Source organism: Tamandua tetradactyla, chromosome 1 (genome assembly GCF_023851605.1).
Source record: "Tamandua tetradactyla isolate mTamTet1 chromosome 1, mTamTet1.pri, whole genome shotgun sequence".
NCBI classification, from domain to species: Eukaryota; Metazoa; Chordata; class Mammalia; order Pilosa; family Myrmecophagidae; genus Tamandua; species Tamandua tetradactyla.
The window spans coordinates 46,934,544-46,947,309 of NC_135327.1; the positions used below are offsets into that span (position 1 = coordinate 46,934,544).

The window sequence follows — 12,766 nt, forward strand, 5'->3', positions numbered from 1 at the left end:
GGATTCTGCCCATAACCTTCTGCTATTCAAAAACTTCAACTACTGAGTTGAATGGCTAAGTCCAGATTGCTTTTAATATGGAGGACAGAGAGAAAGGCATGGTACCAATGGTATGCATAAAAGTGTGAGATGAATTTCTAAGAATAGCAGCAGAAATGATAATGCTCCAAATGAGAAGAACCTTGAAAATGTTAGTAACACCAAAACAGACTTTTAAAATCATGTTCTGACAAAAATAGTGCTATGACTCTTTAGAGGAGGAAGAACGAGTGAAAGTGGGAGAGCGCTGTAGAGGACCTGAAGTCATCGCCTCTCACATAGAAAATCTATTGATAGTGCATAAAGTAGATAAGTCAAGTAACAGCAAGTAGTTGTAACATATCTGGATTCCTAATGGTGATCATTATTAGGAACAAAAACAGCTAAAATAATTAAAAATAGTTTTCTATGAAGAGGGAGTGATCTGGAGAGAAGCAAGGCACTGATGAATTGTGTGCATCTGTTTTTTGAAATTTTAATTAATTCATGTGCATTTAAGAGTTTGATAAAAAGTACAAAAGTTAAATTTAGACATTAACCCTCCTTCTCCCCTCCAAAAAAGAAATTATATTTAAAGTTTAAAACAGAAGTTCTTTCCCACTAAAAAGAACCCAGTTCATCAGAAAATGTCAGACCCATGTGTGGAGCAAGGAATGTGCAAGAAGATCCTGAAATGTGTTATCTGATAGCAAGGAAGCTGTCAGAAAATACCATGTCATGACCAAAGGACTAAGAAGTGAACTCATATGGGGTCCCACGGACTAAAGATGGGAAAAATCAAACCCAAAATAAATAATGATTACAATAGACTGAAACACTTCAAATATATTTAATCCGTGACTTCACAATGATGCTTAAAAACAAAACTCATTAATAATCTTGGGAAATGTATTAGTTTCATAAAATAAGCTATCACAAACTGAGAGGCTTAAAACAACAGAAATTTATTCTCTCAGGTGAGGAGGCCACAAACCCAAAATCAACAAGACCCTGCTCCCTTTGAAGGCTCCAGCGAAGAATCATTTCTTGCCTCTTACTAACTTCTGGGAACTCCCAGCAATTTTTGGCATTCCTTGACTTGTTGCTGCATCCCTCCAATTTCTGCCTCTGTCTTCACATGGCCTTCTTTCTTCTGTATATGCTTTCATGTTTCCAAATCTCTCTCTCCTTGTCAGGATACCAGTCATTGAGTTACAGGCCACCCTAACCTAGTATGACCTCACTGTAACTTGATTATATCTGGAAAGACCCTATTTTTCAAATAGGGTCTCATGCTGTGCCAGTTTGAAGCTATTGAGTGCCCCAGAAAAGCCATGTTCTTTAATCCTTATTCAGTATTGCTGAGTGGGAGAGTGGGATCTTTCTTATTGTTTCCATGGAGATGTGATCCACCCAACTGTGGGTGGTAACTTTTGATTAGATGGTTTCCATGGAGATGTGTCCACCCATTCAAAGTGGGGTCACATACTGGAGCCCTTTAAGAGGGAAATATTTTGCAAAAAGCTTCAGTGTCAACAGAGCCCACACAGTCAGAGAACTTTGGAGATGCAGGAGGAAAACACCTCCAGGGAAGCCTTATGAAATGAGCAAAGACATCTAGTAGATGGCACTATGTGTCCTCCCAGCTGACAGAGGTGTTCTGAACTCATCAGCCTTTCTTGAATCAAGGTATAAAGATACCCTGGGTACCTTAGTTTAGCCATTTTCATGGCCTTATAACTGTAAACTTGCAACTTCATAAATTCCCCTTTTTAAAAGTCATTCCATTTCTGGTATATTGCATTTTGGCAACTTTAATAAGCTAAAACAGATGTGCCAGAGAACTGGGGTGCTGTGGTTTGCAAATACCAAACATGTTGCTACAGCTCTTTAAATGGATAAGAGGAAGATTCTGGAAGAGTGGTAAGGAGCTTGATAGAAAATACCTAGCATGCTTTGAAGAGACTATTGGTAGAAATGTTGACTCTAAAGATACCTCTGATAAGGCTTTAGACAGAAATGATACACATGTTATTGCAAACTGGAAAGAAGGTGATCCTTGTTTTAAATTGCCAAAGAATCTAGCAAGATTGACTACTGGTTTTGTATGGGAGGCAGATTTTAAAAGCCATGAACTTGATATTTACCAGAAGAGATTTCCAAATTAAATGTGGAAAGTGTGACCTGGTTTCTCCTTGCAGCTTATAGTGAAATGTGACAGGAAAGAGATAAACTGAGAACTCTTAGGTATAGCGAAACCGGAAATTGATAGTCTGGAAAATTCTGGGCTTCCAGAAAGGAAGACCCCAGAGAATAGTGCTCCACATGAGGATTTAACCAAACATGGTACCAGTCAGCCATTTAAGAAAAAGCCAGGATTGAGAAGGAATTATCCAGAGGGATTTATGGAAAGTCCTATTATCTGATGGTTACGATCATTGCCTACTACATAGAAAACCAACAAGAGTGCTGTAGGATCTGTATAAATAGAACCACTGCCAGTATGAATTCAAACGGACAGAAAAAGGACAAATTGAGGGAAACATAACTTCAAAAGTATTCTAGTTTGCCAGCTGCCAGAATGCGACATACCAGAAACGGAATGGCTTTTAAAGGGGGGATTTTAATAAATTGCTAGTTTACAGTTCTAAGGCTAAGAAATGTCCCAATTAAAACAAGTCTATAAAAAATGTCCAATTTAAGGCAACCAGGGAAAGATACCTTGGTTCAAAAAGGCCGATGAAGTTCAGGGTTTCTTTCTCAAGTGAAAAGGCACGTGGCAGACACAGTTTCTCTCTCATCTGGAAAGGCACGTAGTGAACATGGCGTCATCTGCTAGCTTTCTCTCCTGGTTTCCTGTTTCATGAAGCTCCCCAGGAGGCATTTTCTTTCTTTATCTCCAAAAGTTGCTGGCTGGTGAACTCTCTGCTTCTCACGGCTATGTCATTCTGCTCTCTCAAAATCTCCTCCTCTCTTCAAAATGTTTCCTTTTATAGGATTCCAGTAAAGAAGTCAAGATCCACCTGAAATGGATGGAGACATATTTCCACCTAATCCAGTTTAACAACCACTCTTGATTGAGTCATATCTCCAGGAAGATAATCTAATTAAAATTTCCAACATGCAGTACTGAATAGGGATTAGAAGAAATGGCGGCCTTTACAAGATAGGATTAAGATTAAAACATGGCTTTTCTAGGGTACCATACATCCTTTCAAACCTTACAAAAAGCAAACCATAGAAGCTAAGGTCTGAAGCCAAGAAACCTCATGCCAAGAAAGCCAGGAAAGCAAACCTACCCTTGGGTAGGGTGAGTTTATTCCGAAGGTAGGGGCCCCAGGCCTCTGAGAGAGTGGAGCACATTTCTAGGGGATTGGGAAGAGCCTTGCTGCCATCACATTGTTCTGAGGGGGGTGAGCATGTGGCCCAAAGTTGGCAGAGAGCCAGGTGTTGTCCCAATGTTTAGAGAGGGTGACACTGAGAAAAAGGTGGTCTCCCCAATGTCCTTCAAGTTTGCAATTCTTACCCTAGTCTTTGACGAGAGCTGGGCTGCTGCATAAACCCTTGTAAAGGGTGGGACTGTCACTTTTTAAAGCTCCAAAGATAAATGACTCTCTAATCTTGAAATCTAATGGAGCTTGTTCTCCTGGCTTTAGGAACTGTTTGGGACCTTTGACCCCTGTGTTCCTTCCAATTTCTCCCTATGGAAATAGAAGCATGTATTCTATGACTCTCCCTCCTTTGTATGTTGGCAGCAGATAACTTGTTCTGACTTTTACAGGTCCGTAGACAGAGGAAAATTTTGCCCTAAGACAGACCATGCCTGTACTGACTTTGATGAGATTTTGTACTGTTTCTGACTTTGTATTGTGTTTGTATTTCTATTGAAATGGTTTAAGGCTTTGTGATATTGTGAAGGAATGAATGTATTTTGCATTTGGAAAGAAGATATCTTTTTGGGTGTCCAAAGGGTGGGCTGTGCCAGTTTGAAGCTATTATGTACCCCAGAAAAGCCATGTTCTTTAATTCAGTATTGCTGAGTGGGATCCTTTTTATTGTTTCCATGGAGATGTGACCTACCCAATTGTGGGTTGTAACTTTTCTTTTTTTTTTTTTACATGGGCAGGTACCGGGAATCGAACCCAGGTCCTCTGGCATGGCAGGCAAGCATTCTTGCCTGCTGAGCCACCATGGCCCACCCTGTAACTTTTGATTAGATGATTTTCATGGAGATGTGTCTCTATCCATTCAAACTGGGGTGACTTTTTTACTGGAGTCCTTTAAGAGGGAACCATTCTGGAAAAAGCTTCAGTGCCAACAAAGCCAACACAGCCAGAGACCTTTGGAGATGCCAAAGGAAAATGTCCCTGGGAAAGCCTTGTGAAATGAGGAGAGAAAGCTAACAGATGTCGCCATGTGTTTTCCCAGCTGGCAGAGGTGTTCTGGACACATTGACCTTTCTTGAGTCAAAGTATCTTTCTCTGGATGCCTTAATTTGGACATTTTCATGGCCTTATAACTGTAAACTTGCAGCTTAATAAATTCCCCATTTTAAAAGTCATTCCAAAAAAAAAAAAAAGTCATTCCATTTCTGGTATATTGCATTCTTGCACCTTTGCGAAACTATAACACATGCATAGGGATCAGGGCTAAGGACTTCAATATATCTTTTTGAGAGATAGCATTCCACCTACAGCAGGGAATATTAGAAAACCAATTCATTATTTTAAAAATGATAAAGGAAAAATAAAGCATTTATCTCAACTGTCCTATATAAACTAGTTCAGAGTAATTGCATACTTGATCAACCATAAATATAAAGATAGTTCAACACTAAGAATATATTTCTTTAACTTGATTTTGACAAAATAGAATCCATATCACTTACCACCTCCTTATCCTGCTTCATTTTTCTTCATAGTACTTATTACTTTTTGTGCTAGTTTGAAATGTTTTGTACCCCAGAAAAGCCTCATTCTTCTAATTTTGATTCAATATTATTGGGTGGGACCCTTTGATTAGATTGTTTTCATGGAAATATAATCCGCTCAACTATGGGTGTGACCTTTCAATTAGATGGAGATGTAGCTCCACCCATTTAAGGTAGGTCTTGTCTTGATTGGCTTACTGGAGTCCTCTAAAAGATGAGACATTTTGGAGGAAACACAGTTGTTTCAAAACCAACACAGATGCAGACATTTGAAGATGATTGGAATGCTGACAGAAAGATGCCTACACACAGATGTTTGGAGAGGCAGAACCCAGCAGATATTACCATGTGCTTTCCGTGAGATGCTAGGAAAGCCAGAACCCAGAGTTGTGTCCCAGAGAAGCTAAGATAGGTCCACAGATACTTAGAGAGGAAACCACTGTCATCAGAAGCTAGAACAACAGAACCATGAATGAGGATCAACAGGCACCAACTACATGCCTTCCCATGTGACAGACATAGGCCTTTCTTGAGTCAAGGTATTTTTCTCTGGGTGCCTTCATTTGGACATTTTTATGGCCTTAGAACTATAAACTTGTAACTTAATAAATTCCCTTTTTAAAAGTCATTCCATTTCTGTTATATTGCATTCCAGCAGCAGTTAGCAAACCAAAACACTATTACATATTGATTTTGCTTTATTGTTTCCTTTCCAACTCTTTAAAGCAGAGCTTTGACTGTCTTATCCATTGCTGTATCTCCAGTGCATAAAATAGTGCCTGACACAACCTGCTTCATAAATGCTGGTTAAAGGAATTATAATGATATTCTAAGAGGGAAAAATAGAAATAATTTTAATATATGCTGAGAAGGAATATGGTAAAAATTCAACATTTGTTTCTAATCTTAAAAACTAGTAAACCAAGAGCATTTAACTGAAATGAACAGCATAATGTATATATTAGAGTGAAATACAAGAGGCATCCTTATTAAAATCAGGAGCAAAAAGGGGACACCTGCTGACACCACTATTGATTAAATTTTTCTGAAAGTTCTACCTAATAAAGTAAAAGAAAATAAGGGTTTTAAGAAGGAACTAATAAAAATATCATTTTTTTACAGATGATATGAGCATCAACTTAGTGTTACCAAGAGAATATTTAAGAGCACTGGAAGCCGCAGAAGGGCTTGAAATAGGCGGGGGTGAGATAATCAGAGATGGCTCTGACCACAAATGGAGAATGGATAGGAAGGGATCAAGCACTCAGACTATGGCATTAGTTCAGATGAGAGTTGACAATAGTTTACAATAGGAAGATACTGAAATACAAGAATTTGAGAGATATTTTAGAGGTAAAATTCATTGGAAGTTGATTAGCTATTTGGAATAAGAGATTGGGAAGAATCACAGATAACTCCTGTTAGGGGTTATAAACATTAGAGTTCTGGGAAAGGGAACTGGAGACTCACCATAGAGAATATGAGTGTTTCCAGGCCACTCTGGCCAATAACACACAATGGGTTGGCTTAAACAATAAGCATTTATTGGCTCAGGGTTTTGAGGCTAGAAGAAGTCTAAAATCAATGTATTGGCAGAGTTTGCTTTCTGTCCCAAAACTGTAGCATTCTGGAGCTAGCTTCCATCTTTGGCTTACATCTCTGCCTCCCATCACGGAATGACACTCTCTCTCTCTCTCTCTCTCTCTCTCTCTCTCTCTCTCTCTCTCTCTCTCTCTCTCTCTCTCTCTCTGTTTCCCCTTGTGTTGGCTCATTTCCCACTGACTTCCTGCTGCTTCTTGTCTGGCCATCTCCCACTTCTGGTTTCCAGTTTCTTTTCTTATAAGGTCTCCAGTAATATGGATTAAGATCCACCCTCATTCAGCTGAGCCACACCTTAAATAAAAATCACATCTTCAAGAGGTCATTTTTACCATGGGTTCACACCCACAGGAAGGTGGATTAAGATTTAAGAACATGTCTAAATCCGGGTACATAATTCAATCTACCACAATAGGCTTTAATACCTCCATTTTCAGTCTGGAGCCTCATCCCCACTCTCTAAGATGCATGTATCCCCAAGTCTGAAGTTTCTTTGGCTCAGTATCTTTGGGGAATAAGCTTCCCATCTCCAGAAGTGTTGGCAGGAGAGCTAATTACCTGGTTGCACAGGGTAGGAGTTAGGACCTGGCAGTCTAACTACTCTTTTTATACATTTCCAATCATAATCCATGTATTAGCCTGTTTTAGTTTGTAAACTGCCAGAATGCAATATACCAGAAATGGAACGACTTTCAAAAAGGGAATTTATTTTGTTGTAAATTTACAGTTATAAGGCCATGAAAATGTCCAAATTAAGGCATCCATAGAAAGATAATTCCCAAGGAAGGGCCAACGAAGTTCAGGGTTTCTCTCTCAGCTGGGAGGGCACATAGTCCTCTGCTAGCCTTCCTCATTTCATAAGGCTTCCTTGGGGGCGTTTTCTTTCTGCATATTGGCTCTGTGAGCTCTAAAGTTTTTTCCAAAATGGTCCCTCTTAAAGGACTCTAGTAAGTGACCCCTCCTTGAATGGGATCGGTGGAGACACATCTCCATGGAAACCATCTAATCAAAAATTATCACCACAACTGGATGGGTCACATTTCCCTGGAAACAATAAAAAAAGATCCCACCCAGCAATACTGAATGCAGATTAGAGAACTTGGCTGTTCTGGGGATATGGCAGTTTCAAACTGGCTTATAGACCCACTTTCCTTATGCCTCTCCCAGCATCTGGGCCTTGCAGTGCCCTGCCATGTCAGCATTCCCTTTTGCACTTGCTCTCTCATCTTCCTTAGGTCTGCAGCAATGTACAGTGCACAACCCCATCTGGATAAGGACTTAAAATGGCAACTTTCTACTAGAAAATAATTTGGTACACATATCCGTGGAAATGGGAAGCCTAATCCTAGGTCTTTGTGTTAGCTAAGGCAGAGGTTCTCACACTTATTGGTCTCAAGACCCCTCGACACTCTTAATAGTTATTGAGGCTCCTAAAGAGCTTTAGATTATGTAAGTAATATCTGTTGATATTTGTCATATTAAAATTAAACTGAGAAAATGTTAAGGTATTTATTTCACTTAAAAATAATAGTAGGTCCATTATATAATAACGTGAAAAGATTATGTTTTTATAAAAATAACTATAGTTTGCAAAAACATTTAATGGCATGAGAAGCATTGTTTTGTATTTTTACAAACCTCTTTAATGTCTGACTTAATATCCTCAAGTCTGCTTCTGAACTAAATCTGATGTTATATGTTGCTTTGGTTGAAACTATTAAAAAAATGACCTCATGCAGATACATTATTAGATGCTTATTAAAATAAACTTTTCAGATAATTGTGAATTTTTTTTGATACTCACCAAAACTCGACAAGTGATAATTTCTAAAGAATTAGATACAATCTTAAAATTTGAAACCATATCAATGAACCTTTCCTACTTTATTACATCAAAATCTATTGGTCTATCTTGCACATTGAATGTATCATTTTACCCACGAATGATTTTATCATATATTGGTTATTTAGAAACTATTAGTTGACTGAGTTATGCAGCTCTTCCTTGTTCACATTTTTTTTTATGTTTGATTCATTAAAAAATCACATTTGTTATTGTCACCATTGAACTCAACATCTTTAAGCATTGGGAAGCTGTCAAGCTTAGGCAGAGACAATTTTTCAAAATTCTAAGTTTTGCTTAAAAACTCATTAACAACAAATATTTTCAGTTGTTTCCCTTGGAGCGACAAGTTTGCTTCATTCATTTTCAAGGAAATGTCTGCCAGTGTAAATAAACATAATTTGTCATCCTTTCGAGTGAAAATGGTTTTCCATGACAAAAGCAGCTAGTTTAGCCTACAACTCAAATGAGAGCATTTCCTTGAGATACCTAACGCATTTTACTATGCATAAGTACCTTATATGTACTTTCTATCTCCTCATATAGACTAATTTTAAATACATGTATTTAACAAAAATAATGCTTTTATATCATCAAGGATATTCTTAAATGAAACTAGCATTTTTATTGTGCATGTAGTAGAGAATACAATGACACTTTTACAGTTTGTTATATTTCTTGATTCATACTAAGATTCTAGCAGTTTTACCCACCATTGCTTTTGTACCATCAGTGCAAATGTCAACATGATGAAAAGGGCATCTTCGTATTTTTAGGAAAATAGTTTTGTCTTTCAGGTGGTTGAAAGGGTCTTGTGATGCCCAGGGATCTGTGGACCATACTTTGAGAACCTCTGAGTTAGGATATGGGTTCAGCTGAGTATGATTGACATCCAAAATAACATTGACTTAAACAAGACAGAACTGTATTTCTCTAATAATAAATTCAAGCTGGGAATGCAGCTCTGTTGTGTTGGGCCATCAGGGACTCAGACTCTCTCTACTTTGTGCCAACTATAGGCTGTTGCCCTTGTCTTCCTTGTCCAAGGTGGCTTGCCATGATGTGAGCACCCCAACCAGTGGGAAGAGGGAAAAATCACCTGGGAGTTGCTCACATCACTGTTACATCCATTGATCAGAACTTAGTCACCATCAAGAGCTGAGCTGAGCAGAGCAGACGTGAGCGGACGTGAGCGGACCTGAGTAGACCTGAGTTGCCAGGTATCAATGCAGTCGATCAAGACAATGAGCCAAAATGAAAGTCACCATCAATTCTTTAGTCGCTGCAATTATATAAGCAAGAAGCTAAGCAGAAGAAAGCTCCAATACCCCCAAGTGTTCCATGTTTTCCCAATGGAACAGAATCAGGCAAGGGTTAGATGGCTCAGTGCAGATGTGGAGATTGCTCTCCTGCTGAGGGAACCCTGAATGGCATCTGCCATTTTATGGACCCAAGGGCCAGGGAGAAGGAGAGGGGCTAAGAGTAGAAAAGTGTTGAGTACTGAATTGGAGTGGAGAAAGCATCTTCAAGGCCCCTCTTCACAAGTAAGGAGGTCTAAAGAGAGGCACCTGGGGAAGACCTTGGCTAGGCACCCCAGCAGAGATGTCTCTGAATGGAGACAGCTGGGTTAGGAATGCAGATATGTGTAAGGGGCGGGGCGGAGAGGGGTCTCACTCCTTGACCACAGCTTCCTCCAGATACTGCAATACACTAGCTAGGTGCCAAGCCTGGTGTCTGAGGGCAACTTCCCCTATGAGGCCTGCCAGGTAAAGCCTTTCTAATGCCTATGGTCAGGCCTCAAACATCACACATGTGTTTTTGGCCAGGAGCAGACCCACTTAGTCCCATGGTCATATCTGACTGCTAAAAAGTCTAGGAAATACATTAAGGTAAGCCATTAAATGGCTCATGTCTGGTATTTTGTTGTTGCTGTTTTAACTTATCACATCATTACTTTTTTATGAGCCAACCTTATCGTGTTTATTTTGGTTGCTTTATGCTCAGCTACAAATCAAGGATTCTATTAATCTAGAAGGAGGAGCATCCTGGAGGGCAATCTGTGGTCTCTGCCACAGTCTTTCTTAGTGAAAGGTATTTACTTAATTTCACTTTAAATATAGCATGACCCTCTTCTCCACTTGTCTCTCCACTGTCACCTCCCAATGATTAGTTAATCTTGCAATGCTGATCATGGACCCAAATGTACAAGTAGTTTTTTCATCCTGACACACAACAATGGCTTAGTTAACAGATAATCTGGGAAGGCACTATGAAGTTATGTATTATGCAATTTCTCTAAGGTCAAATATAAACAGATGACATATGTAGATTTTAGATTGTTCTGAGGATTTATTACTGATATTTGTTGCTCTCCATAAGGACAATTTGACAAATTTTGCTGTAAAAATTTTAAAACTTTTGTACAATGAACCATTATAAAAATCAGTGATAAAAGGCAAGGAGTAGATGGGGAAAAAATATTTACCAAATACACTACAAATAAATGACTAATTTCCAAAGTGTATAAAAAGCTCCTACAATTCAATGAGAAAAGATAAATAAACCCTGTAGGAATGGGCAAAGGATATTGTGCTGGTATGAAAGGATGTATGTCCCCTAGAAAAGCCATGTTTTAATCTAAATCCTATTTCATAAAGGTAGAATAATCCCTATTCAATACTGTATTTTTGAAACTGTAATCAGATCATCTCCCTGGAGATGTGATTTTATCAAGAGTGGTTGTTAAGGTGGATTAGGTGACGATATGTCTCCACCCATGCGGGTGGGTCTTGAGAAGTTTCTGGAGTCCTATAAAAGAGGAAATATTTTGGAGAATGAAAGAGATTCGGAGAGAGCAGAGAATGCTGTAGCACCATGAGGCAGAGTCCAACAGCCAGCGACCTTTGGAAATGAAGAAGGAAAATGCCTCCTGGGGAGCTTCATGAAATAGGAAACCAGGAGAGAAAGCTAGCAGATGACGCCATGTTCGCCACGGCACTTCGACCATTGCAGATAAATTTTGGTGTCTTCCAAGTATCAAAAAATTACATGAATTAAATAATTTATTTCACTCGATGATATATTTTGTAGATGTTTCTTACCAAAACATGCAGTGTGGAATTCCATAATTTGGTAGCACAGCTGTTCCTCTTTTGCTATGCTTTTAGGGAGTTATTAATTTTCAGATGTTATGGAAGATATTACAATTCTTGTCACGCACAGGTGTATTTTTCTAGGACAAATAATTGGAAATTGAATTTTTGAGTCCAAGAATATATGAGTGGAAACTTTTTTTTAATGAGTGGAAACTTTTGATGGCACTGCCAAATTGCCCCCTCAAAGTGTTACGCAAATTTATGTTCCTATCAAAAATATGTTCGGTACCCATTTCTTTCTACTCTCAGCAATTTTAGATACTCTGCATTCAATTTTTTTTTTGGTTTTATCAGTCTAATGAATAAAAGTATCTTGTCCTTAATTAGGATCTTCCAGATTACCAGTGAATTTGAGCATCTTATTTGTCGACCATTTAATTTCTTCTGTCATATGCCTTTTCATATCTGTTCTAGTTTACTAGCTGCCAGAATGCAGTATACCAGAAATGAATGGTTTTTAAAAAGGGGAATTTAATAAGTTGCTAGTTTACAGTTCTAAGGCCGAGAAAATGTCCCAATTAAACAAGTCTATAGAAATGTCTAATCAAAGCCATCCAGGGAAAGATACCTTGGGTTCAAGAAGGCCAATGGAGTTCAGGGGTTCTCTCTCACATGAGAAGGCACATGGCAAACACACTTAGGGCTTTTCTCATTTGGAAGGGCACATGGTGAACACTGAGTCATCTGCTAGCTTCTTCTCCTGGCTTCCTGTTTCATGAAGCTCCTCGGGAGGCATTTTCCTTCTTCATCTCCAAAGGTCGCTGACTGGTGGACTCTCTGTTTTGTGGCTATGTCATACTTCTCTGCTCTCTCTGAATCTCTTTCATTCTCCAAAATGTTTCCTCTTTTATAGGACTTCAGAAACTAATCAAGACCCACCCAAATGGTGGAGACATGTCGTCACCTAATCCAGTTTAACAACTACTCTTGACTACATCACATCTCCATGGAGATGATCTAATTACAGTTTCAAACATACAATGCTGAATAGGGATTAGAAGAACGGCTGCCTTTACAAAATGGGATTAGGTTTAAAACATGACTTTTCTAGGGGACATACATCCTTTCAAACCAGCACACCACCAGATATCAAAACATACCTTAATCTACAGTGATGAACACAAATCAGTTTTGGCCCAGAAAACTTCATGCAGACTAGACACTTTCCACTCACCGTGTGGTCCATGGACCAGCAGCAGAACCCCCACCACCACCAGGAGC

At 38.9% G+C, this 12,766-nt stretch overlaps 1 protein-coding gene across 6 annotated transcripts in view; it reads left to right on the top strand.

Annotated features, from left to right (window-relative positions):
- SEL1L2 (SEL1L2 adaptor subunit of SYVN1 ubiquitin ligase) overlaps window positions 1-12,766 on the top strand; it is a 112,309-nt gene that overhangs the window by 68,441 nt on the left and 31,102 nt on the right. The window lies entirely within an intron of this gene.